The sequence below is a fragment of the Leptonychotes weddellii genome, chromosome 12 (genome assembly GCF_054177405.1).
Source record: "Leptonychotes weddellii isolate Sample4059 chromosome 12, ASM5417740v2, whole genome shotgun sequence".
NCBI classification, from domain to species: domain Eukaryota; kingdom Metazoa; phylum Chordata; class Mammalia; order Carnivora; family Phocidae; genus Leptonychotes; species Leptonychotes weddellii.
This window is the reverse complement of record NC_138380.1, coordinates 74,898,052-74,903,502: the sequence shown is the minus strand read 5'-3', so window position 1 is coordinate 74,903,502 and position 5,451 is coordinate 74,898,052.

Below are 5,451 nucleotides of genomic sequence, written 5' to 3'. Positions count from 1 at the left end.
GGAGTTACTGTTTACTACCTCCAAGCTTCAGTTTTCTGTTCTGTAAATTGGTGTTGATAATACCTGTTTTACAGAATATTTGCAAGGATTATTGATAATGCTTTTTGATGCTGGAACAGTATTTGGTACTTAAAGGTGATAGTAGTGGGGTTGTTTTTTTTTTATTGTTGTCATTGTTAATACTGTGTTATATTGTTACTATCATTGATTATTGCCACTGTTATTACTGATAATGTATTCTTACTTGCAAGGACAGGATGAAGGATTTCTAAGACTTAGATACTTTGTACTAAAGACTTGGCAAAGCCACACCCCAATTAACCCTACCTTGCCCATTCTAGGCTAAACCCGTGCAGCTGAAAGAGAGAAAAACAACAGTGCTTACTGGCCTGACTTTAATTCAGGGCCAGAATCTGTAAGTGGGCCCTTAATGCTCTCACCTCTCCTATCTTATTAATGTTTTGATCCCTGCTCTATTCTCGTTATCATTCAAACATGCCATTATTTTTTCAATTTCAAAAATGTAAAACTCTGCTTTTTATCCCACTTCCTCCATCAACTACCACACCATTTCTCTGTTCCGTAGGCAGCAAACCTCCTTGAAATATATTTCCATTCTGTTCACTTCCCATCTCTCTCCCCATTCTTTTGTAACCCACAACTCTACAGAAACGCTCTGGTAGAGGTCACCAGTGATTTCCAGGTTGCTTAATTCACTGTTAATTTTCAGTTCTCATCTTACTTGATTTATCTGCAGCATTTCACTTTTGGTTACTCCCTTCTCCTTGATTGTAAAATAGGGATAATGGTAAGGTCCATTTTTCAGAGTCATTTTAGGTATAAAATAGAACAATGCATTTTACAAAGTTTTGTAAGCTTAATGTGCTATAAACATGTTAGTTATTTTCACCTGATAATTTCAAAGCAAGCAAAAACGTTTTTTTTTAAGTAGAGCATTTATTACAGCAAACATATATGATGAAATTCAAAGAGAACCTTCAGTAAGGATGAATGGAAAAAAATTACAAAAAAACTCTGTGTATTAATATATATTCAATGATATATGTACATAGATCTTCATATCTATCCATATCTTTCTCTCTTAATTATAATCTATCCAATATTTCATCCTGGAACTTCACAAAGGAAGATATTCTGAAGTTATTTTAGTGTTAACATCCTTTCTGTGTATTGTCTATTTTGACTTTCCTAATAGAACATCCTACCTATACAAATTTATAACGTTTCTTTGAAATGTGCTTAAACATTGATTAGCTTTTCTCTTTAATCAGTTTAGTATACATCCATTCAAAGGATTACTTGATGTTTTCCTTTAATCAGTTTATTTCTTCAAGCATATGAAACATACTCATTTTATTCTCTGTATCTAATAATTTCACTACTTGAAGATTTGCGAGCCTGATTTGCTCTCTATTGTTTCTGCTTATTTTTGTTTACAGTGCTAGATAGATGGTGCATTTATTTTAACTGTGAGATCTTCATTTTACATGGAATTTTATCTATCAAAATTTTTGAGGCCTGCAATGGAAGATGGCTTACACTAAAGAGGATCTAAATTTGTTTCTTCATATTCTTGGCTTGAGATTTTTCTGGACTTCCCATTTCTTGTGAAATTGGGCTGCAAAACTATGCGGTCAGCTGTGTTTCCAGATTTGTAATGATTATTATTTTCTTCCCTCTGCTAAGCCCTGAGACCTAAGATAGCAGTATTTCTTCATTCTGTGGTTTATTTATTTATTCCTTGAGTTTATTTACAACTCACTTTTACATTAGTTATATAACCTTTTGGGGCTTGTGTAGTAAAGAAATTGACCTTGCCCAAAAAGAGGTCTGTCCTTTCGCCTGGACTTTTTAGTGTAGGGCCTAGCTACACCGGATTTAAGGGATGGGGCTGGCCATACTTAATAGTCCTAGGATGCAGGCTGGCCATGCCAGAAAGACCAACAGTGTGACCTAAGGCTGTGGCTTTGGGTCATGTGGTATAAACTGACCCAGAGGCTAGGACCAACCATGTGGCAGTCAGTCAATCAATTATGCTATGCAGTGGAGCCCCAGTAAAAGCCCTGGAGGTGGAAACTTGGGGGAGCTTCCCTGGTTGGCAGTACTCCATGTGTACTGTTGCACATTGCTGCTGGGAAAGTCATATATTCTGACTCCATGGGGTAAGGACATGAGAAACTCTGTCCTTGGAACCCTCCTGGACCTCACCCCATCACCTTATTCCTTTTGCTGGTTTTAATCTGTATCACTTCCCTGTAATAAACTGTGAGTGTAGTAACTTTCTGTGAGTTCTGTGAGTCCATCCAATGAATTATCAAAACTGAAGTTGGTTTTAGAACCCCAGGAACCTGCAGTTGCTCTTAGGAGTGAGGATGGTCTTCTACAGGAATGTGTCCTCAAGTGTTACAGTTTGGCCACTCTGGATAAGGCCCTAGCTTTATTGGATAGTGATTACTTGCTAGGCTCCTCACCTCAGCTGTGCCCTGTGTTTAGACCTTTTTACTCTCCTTTAGCAGATTTCGCGTGCCAATGGCTTCCCCCATTTGAGAAATATGCACTCAGGATGGCAGGCTGCTGCAGTCTCTGCTGCTTTCTTATTCCTGTCTTCACTTCTTTGATTCTTGAAAATGTGTTCCTTTCTTGCTCGTTCAACAATGCTTATTAGCAGTTTCTCTGTGTCAGCTATACTTCAGGTAAAAAACCCCATAATTTTCTTTGTTTTTTTGGGGGGGTTTTGTTTTATTTTGTTTTGTTTTGACTTTTTTTTCCTAGTGGAAAAGTCAGTCCAATTAGCTCTCCCACCATATTACTGGAAACAGATGTTTATTTCATTTAAAATGCTAAGTTTGAAAAACTTTTGGATAGGCAAAAGCTAATGATCAAATAGCTAAAAAATACAAAATAGGGAAATGTACAACTAGAACTGAAGAAAGAATTTAGGAATAAAAATATAGAAAACAAGTGGTTTTTACTAGTGTGTAGATAGCTTTGAAGCAATAACAGAAAACAGAAATATTTGGTGCAAAGGAAAAGGAGTATTTAGGATAGAATCTCAAAGAGGGGGCACCTGGGTGGCTCAGTTGGTTAAGCGACTGCCTTCGGCTCAGGTCATGATCCTGGAGTCCCGGGATCGAGTCCCACAGCGGGCTCCCTGCTCGGCGGGGAGTCTGCTTCTCCCTCTGACCCTCCCCCCTCTCATGTGCTCTCTCTCATTCTCTCTCTCTCAAATAAATAAATAAAAATCTTTATAAAAAAAAAGAATCTCAAAGAGGGAAGAAATAAGGTTTTGATGCAGACAATGAAATTCAGAAAGTTTAGAGGAAGACAAGAAATGAAGCATGGCAAGTAAACCAAGAAAACAATGAAAGAATTAATTGAATTAAGTGAAATAGTATTCTGAGCTGTCCTGCAGTTCTGGTGATTCTCAGTCCCATATAACCAAATGATTTCTAAAGAAAGATTAAATTTATCCACTGTCTGTGTTAAAATAATAGATCAGTAATTAGAACAATTGATGGAATATTTGAATCATATTTCCCACAATGTCTGAACCTAGTATTAAACTATTGTGGTTGGCATTATAAAAGGATTAATCTATAATTGTGAAAAATCACCCATAAAATGCACATAATGACTTCATAGATACTTAACAGTGTAATGCTGAATTACAGGGCAGCAGGAAAAAAAATGGGACTGATTTCCAGAACATCATCTCTAGGCCTGAAATTTAACTCTCTATTTGTATAGGAAGATCTTAATAGAATTTATGGGATTAAGTAACGTATGTTCAAATATTTGATAAAAGCCCAAGCCAACAAGGGGCACCTGAGTGGTTCAGTCAGTTAAGCATCTAACTCTTGATTTCGGTTCAGGTCGTGATCTTGGGGGCCTGGGATCAAGCCCCAGGTCAGGCTCTGTGCTTAGTGTGGAGTCTGCTTGTCCCTCTTCCTCTGCGCCTCCCCCTGCTCTCTCTCTCTTTCTCTCCAATAAATAAACAAACAAACAAACAAACAAACAAATAAATAAATAAATAAATAAAATCTTAAAAAAATACCCAGGCCAACCACATAAAACCAGTATGCAATTTTATCCAACAATAAAATGAAATAAGATGGCAAACTTCCAATCTTCTTGAATTTCTATAGAATTTGGTCCTGCTGTACTGGGCTTTAGTTTCTCTAGAAGAGATAGGTTATCCACTTTTTTTTTTTAAGATTTTATTTATTTATTTGACAGAGAGAGAGACAGCAAGAGAGGGAACATGAGCAGGGGGAGTGGGAGAGGGAGAAGCAGGCTTCCCGCTGAGCAGGGAGCCTGACGTGGGGCTTGATCTCAGGACCCTGGGATCATGACCTAAGCCAAAGGCAGACGCTTAATGACTGAGCCACCCAGGTGCCCCAATTATCCACTTTCAAAAAACTCTAATATTGTCAAATTGGCTTCTCAATGTAAAAGTTGTATACACTATGAGAACGTGCAATAACAATAGCAAAACTCAGAGTGGAGAATTTAAGGCACAGGAATAAAAGCAACCATAGCTACTATGCAGACATAAAAAGGAATCGTATCGTAAGTAAAGGTATTATACAAGGTCTTCCTTTTTTTAAAACAATTATTCTGTAGTTAATGAAGTCTAATTCTCATGCAGTCAAATCCATTTTTTGGCTTGATTTTTCCTATACTAAAGGATAGTTTTCAATAGTATATATACTCTATACCTGTTTACTTTGGGCTTTGGTGTCATGTAGGACATAAGGCCTAATGTTTTTTGCTGTCATTTTGTTTTGGTTTTTACTTTTCCTGGTAAAACTTTAACTGCTTTGTGCTCACAAATACTTATGAGAACAAAACATGTTAGGTTAATGTGCTGGGCGTTGGCAGCCATCTTCATGCAAGTATTTTGTCCTCATGACTCTCAATTATACTGACTATACAATTTGGACTTTCTCATAATTGATTTGAGGATGAAATTAATTTTCATACTTTTGGCTCAAGTATTGCCATCCTAAACTAGATACATTTTACTGATCACAATTTGTCATCTAACACTCTTTTTGTTTTAAGTGAGGTACAGTCATTTTGTTTTTCTTACCATAGATGGCTATGATATAAAGTGCATTCTACTTTGGTGAGGATGATTGAAGCTATCTCCATCCATAAAGCACTTTGGTTGAAAGGTGCTATGTTCCTGAAATAGGCTTTCATTATTTTTTAACTCACTATGCTCTAATAATTTTTCTGAAGCACTTTTGATCTGTTTTATAAATATTGTGTTTTCACTTTGAAAGTATTTAACATGCTGGAAAACTTGCCACTTAAAAAAGTTATCATAATGGCCCTTCAAAGAGGGTTTTGTTTCGAGTAACCAATGACGACACTGCTTTCTGGACTCAGCAAGCATTTGAGAACAAGTCATGACTTAGTTTTTTT